The sequence below is a fragment of the Pan troglodytes genome, chromosome 9, assembly GCF_028858775.2.
Source record: "Pan troglodytes isolate AG18354 chromosome 9, NHGRI_mPanTro3-v2.0_pri, whole genome shotgun sequence".
NCBI lineage: Eukaryota > Metazoa > Chordata > Mammalia > Primates > Hominidae > Pan > Pan troglodytes.
This window is the reverse complement of record NC_072407.2, coordinates 37,786,237-37,805,899: the sequence shown is the minus strand read 5'-3', so window position 1 is coordinate 37,805,899 and position 19,663 is coordinate 37,786,237. Positions and strand designations below refer to the sequence as shown.

General features: G+C 39.8%; 1 long non-coding RNA gene and 1 pseudogene across 1 annotated transcript in view; one reads left to right on the top strand and one right to left on the bottom strand.

Moving 5' to 3' along the window:
* LOC107967061 (uncharacterized) overlaps window positions 1-19,663 on the bottom strand; it is a 31,094-nt gene that overhangs the window by 8,062 nt on the left and 3,369 nt on the right. Inside the window, exon 4 of the long non-coding RNA XR_001707236.3 lies at window positions 18,433-18,466. This is a non-coding gene — a long non-coding RNA (uncharacterized LOC107967061). The remainder of the gene's footprint in view (window positions 1-18,432; window positions 18,467-19,663) is intronic.
* Window positions 9,702-10,549, top strand: LOC738658 (transcription factor Spi-C-like; annotated as a pseudogene).

Below are 19,663 nucleotides of genomic sequence, written 5' to 3'. Positions count from 1 at the left end.
ACCCAGGCTGGAGTGCAGTGGTGTGGCTAATTTTTTGCATTTTCAGTAGAGACAGGGTTTCACCGTGTTAGCCAGGATGGTCTCGATCTCCTGACCTCGTGATCCACCCACCTCGGCCTCCCAAAGTGCTGGGCTTACAGACGTGAGCCACTGCACCCAGCCCATAGTATTCTTTTTATAATCTTTATTTGTGTCGGGTTGATGGTAATGTCCTCTCTTTCATTCTTGATTGTAGTAATTTGAGTCTTCCTGTTTCCAAGTTAGTCTAGTGAAAGGTTTGCCAACTTTGTTGATCATTCAAATAATAACTTTGTTTTCTTGATTTTTCTCTACTGTTTTTCTATTTATCTTATTTATTTTATAACTCTTATTTCCTCTCTTATGCTTGTTTTGGGTTTAGTTTGCTCCCTTTCTAGTTTCTTAATGTGGAAAGTTAGATTATTATTATTTTTGTACTTGATATCCATCCCCACATCACCCCCATCCCCACCTTCTCACTACCCTTCCCAGACTCTGGTAACCATCCTTCTACTCTCTATCTCTGTGAGTCCAGTTGTTTTGATTTTTAGATCCCACAAATAAGTGAGAACACGTGATGTTTGTAGTACTGTCTTGCTTATCTCACTTAGCATAATGACCTCCAGTTCTGTCCTTGTTGCTGTAAATGACAGGATCTCATTCCTTTTTATAGTTGAATAGTACTCCATTATGTACACATACATTTTCTTTATCCATTCATCTGTTCATGGACACTTGGGTTGCTTCCAAATCCTGGCTATTGTGATGTGTTTCAACAAACATGGAAGTACAGATACATCTTCAATACACTGATTTCCCTTCTTTTGAGTATATACCCAGCAGTGGGATTGCTGGATCATACGGTAGCTCTATTTTCAGTTTTTTGAAGAACCTCCAAATTGTTCTCCATAGTGGTACTAATTTACATTCCCACCGATAAAGTACAAGTGTTCCCTTTTCTCCACATCCTCGCCAGCCTTTTTTATTGCCTGACTTTTGGATAAAAGCCATTTTAACTGAGGTGAGATGATATCTTATTGTAGTTTTGATTCGCATTTCTCTGATGATCAATGATACTGAGCACCTTTTCATACGCCTATTTGCCATTTGTATGTCTTCTTTTGAGAACTGTCTGTTCAAATCTTTTGCTCATTTTAAAAATCAGATCACTAAATTTTTTTCCTATAGAGCTGTTTGAGCTCCTTCTATATGCTAGTTATTAATCCCTGTTGGATGGGTAGTTGCAAATATTTTCTCCCAATCTGTAGGTTGTTTCTTCACTTTATTGATTGTTTCCTTTGCTGTGAAGAAGCTTTTTAACTTGATGTTATCACATTTGTCCATTTTTGCTTTGCTTACCTGTGCTTATGGGATATTTATTACTCAAGAAATTTTTGCCCAGACATGGCCAGATGTGATGGCTCATGCCTGTAATCCCAGACTTTTGGGAGGCTGAGGCAGGTGCATTGCTTGAGCCCAGGAGTTTGAGACCACCCTGGGCAACATGGCAAAACCCCATCTCTACCAAAAAAGTACACAAATTAGCCAGGTGTGGTGATGCATGTCTGTAGTACATCAACTCCCTCCAGCTACTTGGGAGGCTGAGGCAGGAGGATCGCTTGAGCCCAGGAGGTTGTGGTTGCAGTAAGCCATGAGCATGCCACTGTACTCCAGCCTGGGTGACAGAGTGAGACCCTGTCTCAGAAAAAAAGAATTTTTTGCCCCGACAAATTTCCCTAATGTTTTCTTGTAGTAGTTTCATAGTTTAAGGTCTTAGATTTAAGTCTTTAATCCATTTTGATTTGATTTTTGAATATGACGAGAAATAGGGGTCTAGTTTCATTCTTCTGCATATGCAATGATTGCTTTCTAATTTCATTCCATTATGGTCTGAGAACATACTTTGTATTATTTCAATCTTTTAAAATTTATTGAGATTTGTTTTATGGTCTATACTGGAGAATGTTTCATGAGAAGAATGTGTATTCTAGTATTCTCGGGGGAGTATTCTATAGATGTCTGTTAAGTCTTGTTGATTTGTGTGTTGCTTAAGTCTTCTATTTCTTGTTAATATTCTGTCTAGTTGTCTTGTCTAGAGTTGAAAGTCAGGTACTGAAATCTTCAACTATTATTGTAGAAATGTTCATTTCTTCTTTCAGTTCTATCAGTTTTTGCTTCATAGGTTTTAAGGCTGTTAGGTGCATACATGTTTATAATAGTTCTATCTTTTTAATGGATTAATCCTTAATTGTTATAAATTGTATTTGTCTCTAGAACAATTTTTGCCTTAAAATCCATTTTGTCTGTTATTAATACAATCACTCCAGCTCTCTTTTGGTTATTTTTCCTTAGTATAGCTTTCCATTCTTTTACTTTCAACCTATTTGTTTGTTTGGTTCTAAAGTGTTCTCTTTAGTCATCATATGGTTGGATCCTGTTTGTTTGTTTTTTAGTCCTTTCTGCCAATCTCTGCCTTTTAATTGGAATGTTTAATCCATTTATATTTAATCCAGTTATGGATACAGTAGGATTTATGCCTGCCATTTTGCTGTTTGTTTTATACAAGTCCTGTATCTTTTTAAAATTCCTCTAGCCTCTGATTTTTCTTTATTCATGTGATCTCAGAGCCATTTACTGAAAAAATTCAACCTTTCCTTCACTGACCTGTTATAGCACCTTCACCATATATTACATTGTCCATATATTCCTATTGCTTTTCTGAGCTGTCTATTCTAACGCATTAGTGTATTTTTTTCTATCTTTACGACAATACTGCCCTGAATTAATTGTTATAGATTTATATCTGGTAGGGCAATTCTCCCCATCATATTCATTTTCATCAAGAGTATTTTGGCGTTTTTTTGGACTAGTGCTTTTTCATCCAAATATTTAAATAAGCTTGCCAAATTTTACCAAAATATCCATTGAGATTTGTATTTTTATTGTTGGATGTTCAGATCAATTTGTGATCATTTATATTTCTATGATATGGAGTTTTAAAATCAATTTATTTGTAGTAAGTTAAAAAGTTATAGCTCTTCATTTATTTAGGTATTTTAAAATGCCTTTTATTGGTTTTATAATTTTTTCCAATAATTCTTGCACAAGTTTTGTTAGATTTCTTTCCAGGTTCTATTTTTCATTGCTATTGTAAATGTTACCTTTTTAAATTTCAGCTTTCTAATTGTGTGGTTTATGTATAGAAATATATATTTTTTTCTTTTTGAGACAGAGTCTCACTCTGTTTCCCAGGCTGGAGTGCAGTGGCGCAATCTTGGCTCACTGCAGCCTCTGCTGCCTCCCGGGTTCAAATGATTCTTGTGCCTCAGCTCCGAGTAGCTGGGACTACAGGCATGCACCACCATGCCCAGCTAATTTATTTGTACTTTTAGTAGAGATGGGGTTTCACCATGTTGTCTAGGCTGATCTTGAACTCCTGAGCTCAGGCAATCTGCCTACCTTGGCCTCCCAAAGTGCTAGGATTACAGGCATGAGCCACTGTGCTTGGCCTAGAAATATAATTTAATATATTGATTTTATATTCAGGAAACTGAAGATGCACTTATAGTAACTAACATTTTTCTGTAGATTCTTTTGGGTTTTCAAAATACATAATGATATAATCTGCAAATTATACAGTTTTATTTCTTCTTTCCAATATCTTTTACCATATATTTTATTTTCTTGCCTTACTTCACTGACTATTTAGTACAATGTTGAATTTAAGCAGTGATAGTGGACATTCCTGTCTCATTCCCAATCTCAAAGGGAATGTTTCCAATATTTCATCATAAATATGTTAGACACAAAAGACTATCTATTGTATGAGTCCAGGCATAGGACATTCTAGAAAAGGCATAACTCATCTATAGTGACAGCAGATCAGCAGTTGCTTGAGGCTGAGGCTTGGGGAGGAACTGGCAGCAAAGAGGCACAAAGGAATTCTCTGAGGGTATTGAAAATGTAGAACATTGTGATAATGGTTACACAGGCTTATACACCTGTCAAAACTCATTGAACTGAAAGCATAATATTGTATATAAATTATACCTCAATAGAGTTGGTTAAAGCACCCTAAGAAAGCTTTCTTCTCTCTACTGTACTGTATATACAAAAAGGTTTTGGGACCCTCACCGTATACGTGTGATTCTATTTCAGGTTTCTTCATTCTGTTTCATGGATCTGTCATTTATTTCACTAATACCACACTGTCTTGATAATTGCAGCTTTTTTTTTTTTTTTTTTTTTTTTTTTGAGATAGAGTCTCACTCTGTCACCCAGGCTGGAGTGTAGAGGTGCAATCTTGGCCCGCTGCAACCTCTGCCTCCCAGGTTTATGCCTACATAAAGCGATTCTCCTGCCTCAGCCTCCCAAGTAGCTGGAACTACAGGTAACTGCCACCACGTCCGGCTAACTTTAGGTATTTTTAATAGAGACAGGGTTTTACCATGTTGGCCAGGCTAGTCTCAAACTCCTGACCTCAAGTGATCCACCTGCCTTGGCCTCCCAAAGTACTGGGATTGCAGCCATGAGCCACCGCGCCCAGTCTGACTGCAGCTTTTATTAAGTCCTGAAGTTAAGACCTCCAGACTTTTTCTTTCTGAAGATTGTTTTGGCTATTCTAGGTCCTTTGCCTTTTTGACTAAATTTTAAATTCAGTTTGTCAATTTCTACGTATGGAATATATTTTTGTTACACAAATCAAATTTGCTGTTGCCTTTCCCTGAGGAGAATAGGTTTCTCCTAGGACAGCTTCACCTTGTTTCCTTCAAGGAAGCAGCATGGTAGAACAGGAAGAGGAGGTGCTTTGGAGATGGATCCATCATGTGTTTCCAGCACACTGCTTCCTGATTTTGTGTCTTTAAGCATGTCTCTTGGCATCTCTGAGACTCAACTTCACTAACTACAAAATATGAGTATGCGGAGCTATTCTAAACTTTTCTCTAAAGGGGCGGGACACTATACTCAAAGCTTCCTTGGTTAATATTGCTCTCCCTTTGTCTCTAGCATTGGGCAGAGCACAGTGCTCCATCAACCTTCATTCCTGCCATTAAGCAGTGTCAATTTGCATTCCCTTTCACGTTCTCTTTCCTCTGATCCTTCTGTAGAAGGATTCCTCCACTTCCCAAGTACAGTTTTTGTTTCCTTCTTTACACTCTGGTGCCACCTAGGACATATTATTATTCAAGCAATCACCACATGTGTTAGTCCATTCTTGCATTGCTATAAAGAAATGCCTAGGACTGGGCAATTTATAAAGAAAAGAGGTTTAGTTGTCTCACAGTTCTGCAGGCTGTACAGGAAGCATAGTGGCATCTGCTTCTGGGGAGACCTCAGGAAGCTTCTGATCATGGCTGAAGGTGAAGGGGGAGGAGTTGTCTTACACAGCAGGAGCAAGAGAGAATGAGGTGGGGAGGTGCTACATAAACAACCAGATCTCATGAGAACTTACTATCTATCATGAGAACAGTACCAACAGGGATGGTGCTAAACCATGCATGAGAATTCTGCCCCCATGATCCACTCACCTCCCACCAGGCCCCACCTCCAATATTGGGGATTACATTTCATTATGAGATTTGGGCTGGGACACACATCCAAACTATATCACCAAATATATTATAGTTGTTTCTTTACTTCTATGGCACTTTTAGGTAGAGACTTTATTATTCTATTTTGTAATTTCATGTTTATTTCATAGAATGGCTTCTCTCAGCTTGATAGAATACACATATTTTCTGCACAACTGCACTAGAAGCGTCTTGTGAGCAAGGTCTTGTTCTCTACTTTTTTTGTTTCCCTCATAACATTTATGCTTTTAAATACTTGTTATGTGAATGACATTTAGTTAGGATCATGGGAGTCATAAAAAATGAATCAACAATAGCTGTGATGTTGAGGTACTGAGTATTATTCAGAAACTATTTCAGGGGTTTATTTCAAGGGGAAATAATAAGACCCGCTAAAATAGACTGCAGGTTGGAATCACAGTGTTTTAGAACTGGAGGGAAGAGTCATGATTATCTCTTTCTTCTCCCTCATGTGGGAGGATACTGAAGCCCAGAGAGGTGTGACTTTCCCAAGGTCATGGGTCATCAAATGCCCAGGGAGGACTAGATTCTAGCTCTTCCAACTTTCTAGCAGTCAGAATCCCCTTCTTGTCCTACTCAAAAAAAAAAAAAAAAAAAGAAAAATGGCCAGCCTAGGGTTGAGGTTCATCCTTTTCAGCAAGCTTGGGACCATGAAGTCTCAATGTAGCCAGTGCACTCTATAGTAGCCATGAAATGATAGATGCTGGCCTCAAATACCTTAACCAACCCAGCATTAGTAAAGAGCTGCCCTCTTGAACCATAATTGTCTTGTAGTTCTAAAAGCTTTAATACCTCTTCTTCCAAAATTATAAAATGACCAGTTACCACCACAACAAAACAACACAAATGTATAAAAAGAACTAACCATCTTTTTTCATTCCCTTTTATTTTTCTCGCTCATCTTTTCTAGAATCTCCCCCTCTCCATCCCCAGGGCACTAGTTTTAACAGCTACCTTTTTCTATCTTCTATGCTTTTACAAACATACATCTCACACATACGTATACACATAGTGAGAGGATATGATTGTTTCTTCTCCCTCAAGACAGAATCATACTAAATTTAGAAGTTTGCATTTTGAAAACACTCATAACAACAAAGATAACTTAAAATACCTTTTTGGAAAGAGAAGTGATACGGACCTTATTTTTCTTATTCTATACTTATTATATAAAATACTGAAACTTAGTCATGGGATAGTCAACAGATAAATTCCTAAATATTTAAAATTAATGAAAAGATTTCCATATGGCTTTAACAGACTTTCCATTATTTGACCACACTTGGATCCATGCAATATATTCTTTTCATCGGATAAAGTAGGTATTAAATATATCTTTGCATGCTAACATCATCAGCTCATTACAGATAAGATATAAAATGACACATTTAATTTCTAGGAAGTTCATTTTCCATCATAATTGCTAGAAATATAAAGCAGGCTCTAAAAATAGATTGCCTGAATCAAAAGAATTCTACCTCTAAAAGAAAGCACATTATTTAAAATGATAAAGCTGTATAGTTAATAGTCCCATAGATGTCTAGAACTGATTAGGCATGAAAAATAATTCCAGCACTTTAAAAACAATCCCCCACTGTTACCACCACACCTAGACTTCACTCCCTCTCTACAAGCATTTCGCTTGGCAAAATCCTACCATCCCATAATGCTCAACTCAGCTGTCACATTCTCTGCGAAGCTTTCCTTCACTGGCCTGCCCTCCACTAAATTAATCACTTCCACCTTTGTACTTTTATGACACTCTGCTGAGACTGATTTTATCCTGGTTAATCCCACTGTGAATGTCAAGTTTTTCTTGCCTGCTGAACTGTCAGCAAAACATGAGAGTGTTCCATGTGGTCCCTCTTCCTTTGAGCACGCACACGTGCACACACACATACACACACGGAGCAAGATATTGAACTTATCCATCAATTCCACTATTTCCTACCCCCAATTCCTTCCATATTGCCTTTACCTTAATTTATCTATATATTGCTTCCCCCGAGTACATTTGTTCTTTGCTAACTTGAGTGGGATGCTTTGTATATTTACTTTTCTTTTTTTTAATACAGAAAATATTCAAGTTTTAAATTTGCTTGTAGGTGCAGTTTTGGCAGAAAAATTTTTAAAAATTATTATATGCCATTCTGGTTGTCATTCCTGTCAAATAATTTTGTAATATCAGTTTTAACTTCTTCTTTGACCAAAGAGTTTTTAAGAGGATGCCTTTACTTGTTTGTTTTTTGAGGTCAAATGGTTGGGCTCTGGGGATTACATATTTATTATTCATTTCTGGTTTTACTATATTTGGGTCAGAGAATGTGGTCTATACTACTTCTACATCTGGAACTCAATATTTTGTCTGCGGCTATTTTGGGGAGCCAATTAGAAATATGTGACAAACTAAAAAATTCTGCAACTTTTGACCCAGCAATGCCACACCTAAAATGTATGCAGTGAGCATAACTCATTGAAACAATTCACAAAAAATGAATGTTTAAAGATATTTATTACTGCATTGTTTATTATAAAAATTTCTAAATTTCTCACAATAAGAGACTGATTAAATAAAATATGATGCATTCATATTAAGGAACACTCTTATAGTCATTAATAATGATAATGTAAGTGAAAATTTCCTAAGAAGGAAAATACTTCACAATTTGTTAAAAATACAAGCTGTAGAATAAAAGAATAACCATTTTAAAAAATTTTGTACATTTTTTTCCTTTCTTTTTTTTTTTTTTTTTGAGACAGATTCTGATTCTGTCACCCAGGCTGGAGTGCAGTGGTGCCATCTCGGTTCTCTGCAACTTCCGCCTCCTAGGTTCAAGCAATTCTCCCACCTCAGCCTCCTGAGTAGTTGGGATTACAGGTGCCCGCCACCACGCCCAGCTAATTTTTGTATTTTTAGTAGAGATGGGGTTTTGCCATATTGACTAGGCTGGTCTTGAACTCCTGACCTCAGGTGATCCACCCACTTTGGCATCCCAAAGTGCTGGGATTACAGGTGTGAGCCGCCACACCCAGCCACATTGTACATTTCTTATATGTCTATGTTTATATGAGGAAAACACACAACTAAGATTTCATGGGACTTGGGGAAGGCACAGTATTTTTTCTTTATATATTACTATGAATTATTTGTGTAATAAAAAGAAGTGTTTGTTGAAGAAATAGAAGTTTCCAGAAGGCCTAAACTGCTAAGTAAGGAGGTTTGGTAATACTCTGTGATCAACAAAATGCTATAACAGATTTTTTTGAAAGCAAGGGACTGACATGATGAAAGCATTGCTTTAGGAAGATTAATATTATAGACATGTATTTTTTTCTTTTTCTTTTTCTTTTACTTTAAGTTCTAGGATAAAAGTGCACAACATACAGGTTTGTTACATAGGTATACGTGTGCCATGGTGGGTTTGCCACACCTATCAACCCATCATCTAGGTTTTAAGCCCTGCATACATTAGCTATTTGTCCTAATGCTCTCCCTCCCCTCGCCCCCAACCCACAGCAGGCCCTGGTGTGTGATGTTCCCCTCCCTGTGTCCATGTATTCTCATCATTCAACTCCCACCTATAAGTGAGAACATGCAGTTTTTGGTTTTCTGTTCCTGTGTTTGCTAAGGATGATGGTTTCCAGCTTCATCCATGTCCCTGCAAAGGACATGATCTCATTCCTTTTTATGACTGCATAGTATTCCATGGTGTATATGACATGTACATTTTTTAACAAATAGACAAATGTCAGCCTGTAATTGAAAGAGAGTAATCAGGAAGCTGTTCTGATAGCCTGAATAAAAGGAAATAAGATGAAGGGGGGTGGTAACGGAAAGAGTCAAGGTACATTTATTATAAAGAAAGCCTTGATTGCAAGGTTAACCCACACACAAACTGTGGGTTAACCACTGATAACTTCCACTGTTTCACAAAGCCCACTTCAAAAACTGAGTGATATGGGAGAGGCAGACATGTGTTTCAGGAGACGGGAAGGTTATTTCCACTGTGTACAAGTGGATGCTGCTTTGGACACTGATGGACAGAGCCATTGCACTGGAAAATAATTTTTTATTTTCATGATAGCCTACCGTTGAATTTACCATTCTGATATTAATGAAACATCTCTATAAAGGGTTGAAGTGTCTTCCTGCAACAATTGCTAAGGAACAGAATTGTCAATTTATTAATGAAATATGACATGTGTTGAACAAGAGAAGCTGGGTCAAGCATTTGAGGATGCTTTTGAGGTTCTGAGGCAACATTCAACTGGAGATCTTCAGTACTCGCCAGATTACAAAAATTACCTGGCTTTAATCAACCATCGTCCTCATGTCAAAGGAAATTCCAGCTGCTATGGAGTGTTGCCTACAGAGGAGCCTGTCTATAATTGGAGAATGGTAAGTAACAGTGCTGCGGACTTCTATTTTGAAGGAAATATTCATCAATCTCTGCAGAACATAACTGAAAACCAGCTGGTACAACCCACTGTTCTCCAGCAAAAGGGGAAAAGGCAGGAAGAAGCTCCGACTGTTTGAATACCTTCACGAATCCCTGTGTAATCCACAGATGGCATCTTGTTTTCAGTGGGTAGATATAACCAAAGGCATCTTTCAGTTTGTATCAAAAAACAAAGAAAAACTTGCCGAGCTCTGGGGGAAAACAAAAGGCAACAAGAAGACCATGACTTACCAGAAAATGGCCAGGGCACTGAGAAATTACAGAGGAAGTAGGGAAATTACCAAAATCTGGAGGAAGCTGACTTAGCATTTCAGTGAGGCCATTCTCCAAAGACTCTCTCCATCCTATTTCCTGGGGAAAGAGATCTTCTACTCACAATGTGTTCAACCTGATCAAGAATATCTCAGTTTAAATAACTGTAATGCAAATTATAATTATACATATGCCAATTACCATGAGCTAAATCACCGTGATTGCTAAATATACTCTCATATTTCATGGTTTACAGAAATCAAAAATCCCTACAAGTCTTAAGGATTTCTCCCTCTCTCTCTTTTTTCCCTCCTCTGAAGAAATTTAGGATTTTTCTCTTAAAGCAAATACTAAAGAGGAAAAAAATTAACTATATTGTTGCTTTTATCAAAGAGCATGTAATCTATACTAACTTGTTGGGAAATTCTACCAATGAACAACTTTTTTATAATACTTTGTGAAGATTCAATGAACAACTTTATTGTTTCAAATGATCAAGCACATTTGAAAGTATAGACTAAATGTCCTTGCTCTGCTCTTACTTTCTTTTTTAAAATTTTTATTTTTTTATTCTATTATTTTTTAAAGAGGTGTCAGCCAAGATAATCTTTTATTTTTATGGATTTAGGAGTACAAGTGCAGTTTTGTTGCTTTGATATATTGCATAGTGGTGAAGTATATTGTGTAGCATCCTCATCACCAGAATAGTGAACATTGTACCCAATAGGTAGGATTTCATCCCTCACCCCTCTGCCATCCTCCCACCTTTTGGAGCCTCCAGGGTCTATTACTCCATTCTGTATGTCCATGGCTAAGCTCCCAACTATACCCACTTTATTTTATCTTAAAAATTGTTTTCTTTTTCTGCATACGTCAATGGATGCAAAGTCTTTTTCTTCTTTTTTTCTTTTCTTTTCACAGACAATGACTTCTTTTTTTTGTTTGTTTGTGTGTTTGTTTTTGGCTGCTAACTCCCAAGCACAACACTGACAGTGACTTATATTTTTAATTTTTTTAAGAGGCAAAGCCTACCTCTGAAGCTCTCTTTTCTTTTCCCACTTCAATAAGCTGATCTAAATTCTTGTTATTCTCTATGCAACCACCTTCTTCTAGATTAACAGTGCCAGTACAGATGATTTTATTTATATATTGATTTCAGCGTTTTCTTGTCATGTACTCAGGTGAGAAAATTCACACCTTTATATCTGATGGCTTTACAAAAAAACTTTGTCAATGACTGCATATGATAAAGCCTTTGTGCCAAAATGGATTCATGGCTTTAAAAACATCACTAGAAATGTCTATTCAGGTTCCTTACACATTTTTTTCTTTCCTTCTCTTTTATCTTACCCATTTTTACAACTTAAAGCTTTTTTTTTTTTTTTTGTGAGACAAGGTCTCACTCTGTCACCCATGCTCAAGTGCAGTGACACAAACATGGCTGAAGCCCAGCTAATTTTTTTTTTTTTTTTTGTAGAGATTGTTTTGCCATGTTGCCCAGGCTGGTCTCTAACTCCTGGGCTCAGGTGATCTGCCCATCTTGGCCTTCAAAAGTGCTGGGATTACAGGTGTGAGCCACCAAGCTGGCCCCAAAACTTTTTTAATGTTTAAATTTTACCACTATATTAAGGAGGAGTTACCCATTTTTTTAATTGCCTTTTTTCTTCCTTCTTATTAGGGAGGGGTAAGGAAGAAGACTTGGTCAGCAGAAAGCAGGCCTTAATTGCTTTTTTGTTTGTTTGTTTCATTGCTATTGAGTTGTTTGAGTTCCTTATATGTATTGGATATTAACCCCTTGTCAGATGTCTGGCTTGCAAATATTTTCTCCCATTCCATAGGTTGTCTCTTTACTCTGGTTTCCTTTGCTGTGCAGAAGCTTTTTAGTTTGTTTTAGCTACACATCATGAACTAAGAAGCTTTTTAGTTTGATGTAATACCATTTGTCTATATTTAATTTTGTTGTCCGTGCTTTTGGGATCAAATCCAAAATATCATCACCCACACCAATGTCTTGTATGTTTCCCCTACGTTTTCTTTCTTTTCTTGCTCTTTCTTTCCTTCCTTCCTTCCTTCTTTCAGCTGTCATCTGACCCCCCTGTTTTCTTCAAGTAGTTTTAGGGTTCTTGGTCTTATGTTTAGGTCTTTCTTTTCTTTTCTTCTCTTCTCTTTTCTCTCTTTCTTTTTCTTGTTGACAATTTTCCTGAGCAAACTAATACAGGAATCTTTATGTTTTTAATCCATTTTGAATTGACTTTGGTATATAGTGTTGAAATAAGGGTCCAATTTTATTTTTCTGTTTGCCAAAATTCAGTTTTCCATACACCATTTATTGAATAAAGCTGTCTTTTTCTTTTTGGCAAAAAAAAAAAAAAAAAAAAAAAACTGAGTGATATAAGGAATAAGGCACCATGGGAGCTATCCAAAGCAAAGTCAGCGTCCATGTTCATCAAGGTGTCCTCGATCTGAGTTATGAGAACTCTCCATCCATTCCCTGAAGTCTAAATGGGAGGAGGGTATTGTTGCTTGTGTTAATTAATTATTTCTTGTGTCTTAGCTTGGGCCTACCCTTGTATAATCTCAGTGATGTGGGGCCTAGAAGGCTGAAAACTACATTTCCCTGATGCTTTAACAAGCTGAGTTTCTTTTAGATACTGGGAGGTACTCATAGAAGAATGGAAAGCAGGGAGCGAGGAGGATTCTCTCGCTGTTTTTCAGCTTCTGCAGGCCTTCCTCTGAAGGTCAGGCATTCTGAACCCCAGCCCCAGAGTCCCCTTTCAGTATCCAAAGCATTAGGTATGAGGTTGTCCCATATCAAAGGTCCAAGTACCAAACAAGAGGCACCCTCTTCAAGTAGGTCCTCTCTTCATAGCACATGTCCTGTATTTACTGATTGTGTCCTGTATCCTGTGTTGACTTTGTCAGGATGCCCTAAGTGCCCTCTATTCATATCTTTCAGTAAACAACAAAATATTGCCAGTTAGAGCTACTTTTCTGCCATAGTAGTTAAATCTTAAGTAACCTAAACGCAACATAACTAAAACCCATACCTCCGCAAATAAAGTCCATATGGTCTCTACTGCAGATTTGGCTGAGAGTAGACCAAAAGTGGGGATTCAGAGGAAAAAGTACTGATTTTTCATATTCAAGAAAGGAAAAGATGAGGCAGGGTGCAGTGGTTCATGTCTGTAATCCCAGCACTTTGGGAGGCCGAGGCAGGTGGATCACCTGAGGCCAGGAGTTTGAGACCAGCCTGGCCAGCATGGTGAAACCCCGTCTCTACTAAAAATACAAAAATTAGCCAGGCATCATGGCGAATGCCTGTAATCTTGGCTACTCAGGAGGCTGAAGCAGGAGAATCGCTTGAACTCGGGAGGCGGAGTTTGCAGTGAGCCTCGAGATTAAACCACTGCACTCCAGTGTAGGCAACAGAGAGAGACTTCGTCTCAAAAAAAAAAAAAGGAAAGAAAGGCAAAGATGATTATTTGGTCCAAGTCCCAAGTCATGAACAAGTAACCACCATTAATTAGAGATCACTTATGGTCTGAAAAATCAACCAGTGACAGACTCACTCTAATAACCACACATCTAAAAGTCAGTAAATCACTGATAGCCCCAAGCTTGTGAAATTCAGCCAGTCAGTGAGAGCTAGCAGATATTCAGTATACCAGCTCATAATGCTATGTTAAGCATGTTTTCTCAATAATGAATGTTCAGTGGGCAAAATAATAAGTTGGCTATGAACACTGTATAAGCTGTTACAATGTAAATGAAATATAGACAGTAAATGCAAGGAATTTTATAAACAAATTCTGCAAAACTAAGAAAACTTAAGGAGAGCCAAATCATCAGGGAAGTATAGTTCAATAAAGAGGTAGGTAATTTATGTGCTTCTTATTTCAGCTATTTCAGATAAAGAATGATTTTTATCATGTTTTATGTGGTATTCTTATTTTATTTCAAAGTATATACGCATAGGCAAGTACAAATAATTCAAATTTAACATTTTTGGGTTTTGTTTTCCATTTTAGTTCAGTTATTTCCCTTGTTTTTTGTTGGTGGTGGTAATGCTGATGGCAGTGGTGGTGTGTGAGCCTGTGTGTGCCTGTGTGTGTGTGTGTGTCTGTGTGTGTGTGTGTGTGTGTGTGTGTGTGCACTAAATGTGGCAACCCTACCTTCAAGGTTTTGAGCATCTGCTGTGTGTTACCTGCCATGAGATACAAGCACCAGCTGTGAGGTGTCCTCTTTCAGAGATCTCAATGCCAACTTCGTGGGACCTCTCCTGAGAGATCAGAGCATTAGGCCCTCAGGGAGCCCATGGACCACCAGCCAGTGGTGGCTCCTCTTTTTAGCCCTGAGGTTCTATAACCAAAGATCTTTTCCCCTTTGCTTCCACAGCCCTATGGTTATAACTATTTCTGGCAGTCTGTCTTTGTTCAGGATGCTGTAACAAAATACTGTAGACTGGATAGCTTATAAACAACAGAAATTTGTTTCTCACAATTCTGGAGGCTGGGAAGTCCAAGATCAAGGTGCCAAGCAGATTCACTGCTGAGGGCCCACTTCCTGGTTCATAGATAGTACCTTCTAGCTGTGCCCTCACGTGGTAGAAGAGGCAAGGCAGCTTTCTGGAGTTCCTTTTATAAGGGCACTAATCCTGTTAATGACCTAATCACCTGTCCAAGGCCCCATCTCCCAAAACCATCACTTTGGGGGTTAGGATTTCAACATATGCAGTTTGGAAGGACACAAACAGTCAGACCATAGCACTGTCTTGATTTCTGGATTAGCTCAGCATTCATCCTTTGCTCTTTCAACGTTCCCATATATGTGTAACAATTCCTTGTATTAAATCTCTTTTGAAATACCTAGCATGGTTTCTGTTCCCCTAAAGTACTTGGATACTCTCAACTGTGTGCTATTCCAAAAAAAGAGTGTGAGGAGAGAGTGTCCTCTTTCTGATTATACTCTCCTCTGCCTGTTCCTCAAGTCCTGGGTGCCTAGTTGTTTGGTCAAGGCAAAAGGTAGTATGGTGCTGTGTAACTTGTAGCCCAAAACAGCTAAACCTGCTAGGCTTGTAGACATCATCATGTCACCGATGGACAGACTGGCACAGTTGGCCAAGAGTATGAGCTTTTTCAGTAACAGTGGCTACTATGTGTGTTGATGAAAGAATTCCTGGTTGGGTATCCCTGGTCTTTTGGGTGGTTCCATTACTGTGGTGAGTTAGAGCATAGATTCAATGGGCTGTGGTAGGTAGACATGATGCCCATATATGCTTGATCAGTCTTTTCAGGCAGCTGTTTTCCTCTAGATTTTGTCACTTATAATCTTTTCAATGGGGAGATCCCATAATTATGTCCCAAAGGCACATAATTAATATGTGCCTTTATTAATTCAGTCTTTAGGTGGCCCATGGCCTGACTAAATAGCTAGGCTATTACTGATGTTTCTGTGTGTGATGGCCATGGGAATATGCCACTCAGATCTCCTGCTGCAGGTAGCATAGTTGACAGACAATGCCAGTCTGCGGCTCACCATGCTTTTGCATCAAAACCATACCTCCCCTGGGCTGCTCCTAGCCAATGGCTGAGCATGGCAGGGGATTAGTGCAGGCCAATTCTGTGTGTCTCTGGACTTTCTACCAGACAGCTTTGGCTCAAGGACTCTCCACTGGCCTGTCTGAGACATTCTCAGAGCTGCAGTCCAACCCGAGACTCTCCCTGCCAAATCCTCCTTCTTTCATCTTCTCTTTTCACAGGTGTCAGACCTGCATCGCGGTCTGAAGGCACTCCTTGCCTACTCCTGCTTCTTCTCTTTTATCCTTCATAAGACTTTCCTGCCCTCTGCCCAGCCCCCGAATATATCTCTCATGAATCTAATCCTATCTTCACATTTGTTTTTTGGAGAATCCTAGTTGACATATTGTGTAAAGGTTCATTTCCATCAATCTGGGAGCAGTATGCTCTACAGCCAAGAATAGCACCTGAAGTTTGGCCAATTATTCAGCATGCAAGCGTTGTGAGCCTCAGCAATTTATGGCATTGGTATTCCACGGAATTTGCCCATCTCAGAGGCAAGCTATTTCACCAGTGAACCATGCTTCTTGTCAGATGCAAGTCTTGTCAAAGAGGCCCCAATAGGCCAACAGCTTAGGTTTAACAGTAGGTGGGTCTCTCCATGTCTAATGGGTGGGCAGCCACCTGTTGTTCCTGAAGTTGGCTAAGGTATTGGGGACCAGACTTGAACCTTGTAGGTTCAAGTTGTAGGTGCCATTGGTTGTAAGTGCCATTTCCATATTGCTACAGAACTTTCTGGGTATCTCAGTTCAGACAGGACCCAATGCAAAGTGACAATGTCAGGTGGCAAAGTCATCATTTTTCCTTTCAGTGACATTCTCTTTTTCCAGAAGGGGCTAGTTTCAGGCACAGCAGCAGAAGAAAGTCCTTGCAGGCTTGTCCTTGGTAAGAAGGTGGAGTCTCATTTCCAAAGCCTGTAATCACTGTGTGATTGATCATTGATATCTGTAATTCCATCTGAATAAGATAGGAGGCTCCAGGACAAGGTTTGCTTTACTGATGCCTGGATCACTTTCAAGGCTTCTTGCCATAGGTGTCCCCTTCTCAAATATAGTTAATTATTGGGTATATAAAGCCTGTTGTGGAATTTCCAGGTATAAAGGGTGATGTTTCCAAAACAGGCCAATCAGAGGTTAGGCATTCATCCCAACAGCAGCTAGTGGCCACAAGATTAGAACTTTGACTTTAATAGAGGATAGACTGTCTTTTTGGGCTGTTGCACAAGAAGCCCCCAAAAAAGATGGGTGGCTGAATTGTTTCTTCTTCCTTGGAAGCCCATTCATCTTTGGTCAGCTTTTCTAAGCTGGAATGCAGTGGAGTTCATGCAGTACATTTGGTGTTGAGGTCATCGAGAGAGTGGAATGTTTGGCCCCAACCAGCAGTTCTCATTTTGTCAGCATTTGTTCAGCTCTCTGACAATGTACAATGTACTCCTGGGGAGTTTGTTACAGTACTGCTTGCCTTGGTGGATAAGGGCAAGTGATATCAGTCAGAGTCCTCTCAAGAAACAGACAAAACATGCAAAGGAACATAACTAAACAGAATTCAGTGGAGACAATACTAAGAGAGTTATGAACCGGATAAGGGAACCAATGCGGGACAGTGAGGTGCCCAGGGATTAGTAATGGGGTGGGGGAGGGAAGCCGTTACCAACCCTGAAAAAGCAAGAGGCACAGTTCTAGCAGCTGGAGGGAGGGAACAGTATCATCAGAGCTAAGTGAGCTGGAGGTAGGAAAGCAGGCGCTGACAGGAGCTGTCTCCACCGAGGAACACAGCCCCAACCAAAATCCCAGGAGGCGGAGATGTATAAATACCTGAATGTCACTTTTCTCTCCCATTGTTCTCTCTTTGTTATCTGGCTTTCTCTTCCAGAAGCCAGATAACAAAGAAGCCCAGGTGAAGAAGTACCTAAAGATCAGCCTCCTAGGGCATGGAGAAGGGTAGAAAAGGTATAAAGAGTATTTTTTCTTTTTTTTTTTTTTTAAGTATGAGCTGGATGTGGTGGCACAAGCCTGTAGTTCTAGCTACTCAGGAGGCTGGGGTGCGAGGATCGCTTGAGTCCAGGAGATAAAGACCAGCCTAGACAACTGAGCCAGACCTTGTCTTTAAAAACAAAAACAAAAACAAAACAAAACAAAAAACAAACCCCAGCATTAATCTATCCAAGCCTGCATGCCAAGTATCACTAATGGCACAATTCTAGTTCAGCCACTCATGATATCAGACACTACAAGAATAGTGGCCACTGACATGTTTAAGCCTCAACAGGGTACAGTAAGGTTCCATATACTAGTGGCTTCCCCAGCCCTATGGGGCTATGGAACTGGTGGATAGTGTTGTTCAGCACTCTGGCCTCTATTACGTCTCGGATAAGAATACTGCATTTTCTCTCCACCTGGTAGGAACCATTGTTTCAATGATGCAATCTTGGCAGGCTTCGGGATTACAGGCCATTCTTGGTCACATCCTTAGCCCCATATTAGAAGCCACCAACAGGGGACACTTTAAATGTATCTTATCAGAAGATCCACTCACCATGCACCCAGAAGGTTCCTATCAATTATACAGGCTGCAAAAAAGCAAGAGACATGTCACAGACAAAAACAAAGAAACTAGACATTGGTTGGGCAAATTCAGAAATATTTAAAGTATCCCTTAAGGAAGGAGCAGGGAACCAAGTCCTAGAACTTAGTGTGTATAGCTGCTGGAACTGTGCCTATAAATCTCTTATATCTGGTCCAGGCTTCCCGTTAGCCATGAGTTTGTCTGTGGTTTTGCTGCATAAGAGCAGCTAAATCCATTCCAGATTTTTGTGTCACCCCATCAGCCTGGCTGCTTTTCTGAGTGAGTAGCAGTGGCAGCCCCTAATCTCCACTCATCCCTGCAATTTTATCCTTCTCCCTGTTTTCAGCCATAAAGCGTAATTCTCCTGAATATTCCTGGGCTCCACAGGGGCGGGTCTCCTTTTTACCAATCACTGGCAGTCTTGCGGCCCAGGGTTTTTCTTTGGGTGTCACACTTGTTTGGGGGAATTAGTGCCCAGCAGTCCCACCATGATCCTCCCACCCTTTTATCTTCTGGGTTCCCAAATGCGAGGGCTGCCTCAGCACAACCAGGATTGCTGACACTGGGGCTTGGGTGACAGGGCCCCCTGGGAGAGAATGCTTTTGTCCCTGGGAAGGCCCAGTTGGACAAGGGCAGTTCCAAAAACACTTAGCACCGAGGCAAAGTGGAGTTTAACCTTCATGCGTGCGACTGCCTTTCAGGGGCCACAGACACACACTACCAATGCCATGTGGTATAAATACAACTTGGGTGGGGGAGGGGGATACAAGCAGAGAAGGAGGAGCATGTAAGCAACCCCCTTTCCCCATCCCACCATCCATCCCAGCCCCCAGCTTCCCTGTCCCGCTGAGAGATGTGCCAAGGCTGGGTTCATCTCGCAGAGTTCAATACAGAAGGATCTTAAACTCTGTTTTACAAATGCTGAGGTGGAAGCCGGGGATTCGGGGCACCTCTAGGCTGCCATTTAGTAGGAACTTCTAGATCATCCTGTTTTGCCTCCAAGCTAACTCAGATCTGCTGAGGCAGCGAGTTGCTAAACCATGAAAACAGGTGAGAAAATGAGTCTCCAGGGCCATTTGAATTTGCCTCTCCCCAACCAAACCATTAGGGAGTGTCTGTCACTTTCTAAAGGGCAGGTATGGCACTGTGTTCAGCTTGATCTCTCACAGTCCTGAGCCCGGATGCTTGTACTTGATAGGAA